Source organism: Coptis chinensis, chromosome 9 (genome assembly GCF_015680905.1).
Source record: "Coptis chinensis isolate HL-2020 chromosome 9, ASM1568090v1, whole genome shotgun sequence".
Lineage (NCBI taxonomy): Eukaryota > Viridiplantae > Streptophyta > Magnoliopsida > Ranunculales > Ranunculaceae > Coptis > Coptis chinensis.
The window spans coordinates 51,650,223-51,652,355 of NC_141464.1; positions in this window are offsets into that span (position 1 = coordinate 51,650,223).

Sequence of the window (2,133 nt, forward strand, 5' to 3'; positions counted from 1 at the left end):
CAAGATAGTGATTATTGCAATCTGTTAAAAATATATATTGTTGCTGAATGTTGCCTTCGCTTTAGGTTGACTATGCTATGTAGTCCGTATATCAATTTGTCATATGCTCAGCACAACAAAACGTATTGGTGACAATTCTATGCGTCAGAAATTCTATTTGTCAGAAAACAGTTTTCTGCATAGAGTTTGATCACAAATTGCATAAAGCTAGGGGGAGAGTTAGAGTTTTTGTAAAACATGAAAAAGTGAGTTTTATGAGTCTTCTTTCTAACTCAATTGGCCTTGTCCAATTCCGAGTCCTGTGGAGATAGCTATGGTGTCCGGGCGTTTGGTTGAAAACAAAAAATGTGGCAGAATTCAGTTTATGCGACCGTGTTTCAAGTCCAGTTTTAAAATAGTTAGACTGAGAGTTAGAATTTTTATAAAACATAAAAAAAATAAGATTTGGAAGTCTTCTTTCTATTCCAATTGGCCTCATCGCATTCCGAGACCCGTGGAATTAATTATGGTGTTTGGAAGTTTGACTGGCAGAAAATAGTGCGTCAGAAATCAGTTTATGCGCACTGTGTTCGAGCTTAGTTATCAAACATTTAGAATGAGATTGAGTATTTTTGTAAAACATAAGAAAGTAAGTTCTGTGTGTTAGTTTTTTTACGCAAAATGCCTTGATGCATTTGGACACATGTGGAAAGCGTTGTGTCATTCGGAAGATAGTCCGTCAGAAATCTAGTTTGCTGGAAATTAGGATTTTTACCGTTTTCAACTTAAGTTTTCTTTTAGATAGGCTGAGGTTGGGACTTCGAGTTCTACATGAAAAAGTATGTCTACATACCCTAGTTTCTAAATAATTAAGTTACATGTCCTTTGGATGAATGTAGGAAAAACTATAGCATTGCCTATGTGGCTGATAAGAACTACGAAGGCTTGATTCCAATCTTGAAAGATTTGGATACGTAGGCAGCTTTGAGAAAAAGTGCAGCCACTACACTACACTACACTATATATATATATATTAGTTTGTGTGGTAACTATGTGATTGTGTTAGAAATTATTGTTGTTTTGAGACTACCTAAATATATATGTGTGAGATAGAAGTTGTATATGAATATAGACTTTAGTATATGTGGATCTGTTTTGGACATTTGTGTGTGTGGACTTGAATTTGGGCTAATGAACTCTTTGTTTATGATATTGTGTATATGAGTGTGGTTATGTAAATTGTATTGGTTTGATTATAAGTCTGTTTATATTCAATGATATTTAAGTGCTTGATTTGCCTTGACGCGTGAAAATGACTCTCTGCATGTGTGGTCGGTTTTGACATGAGTAATGCTACTATAATTATAAGTGATAATAATGTTTTAATGTGTCGCCCACACCTTTATAACTCTCCACGCCTCAGGATTTGGTAATGAGATATTATGAATTGTGATTTCATGTGATAGATGGGTATTCATTGAATGTGCCATGAATGACCCAATAGTTTGGACTGCCCTAGAGAGGAACTAAGGTATTTGCCTTGCGGGTTGGTCGTATTCCTTGAATGTACGGGAATATAGGTTTGGGTATTCCTTGAATGTGGCGGGAATGACTCAGGGCATTCATTGAATGTGTCATGAATGGCCCGTTAGTGTTATGATGGGTATTCCTTGAATGTGGCGGGAATGACCCAAGGTATTCATTGAATGTACTATGAATGACCTGATATTTTGTTATGCCCAAAAGAGGCTTTGTGATTATGTGTATGGAAAGCCCAGAGATGGCTGTGACTCACAAGTTACGAGTTTACAAGATGAAAGTATGTTTCTTGGAGGCGATATCCCGCTTGGGACATATGTCTTGTAGTGGTACTCGGTGTGAGTGAGGCACACGGATATGTGTGATTTGGCAAATGTGTGTAGTGCAAATTGTGGAGTAGGAACTAAAGGTTGGGCTGTGTCTTTGAATAAATGAGTCAACAAGATAATTAATAAGCAAAGTAAAAATATTGATTTTACGTGTGCTGGAATTATTGCATATGATGTATATGATTTCTTATGAGAAATGTTTACATGGTTTGTATGAGTTGATACTCACAAGGGATGAATGTACTCCTTGGGTGTGATATTTTCCCATTCTCATAAGTAGACGAGT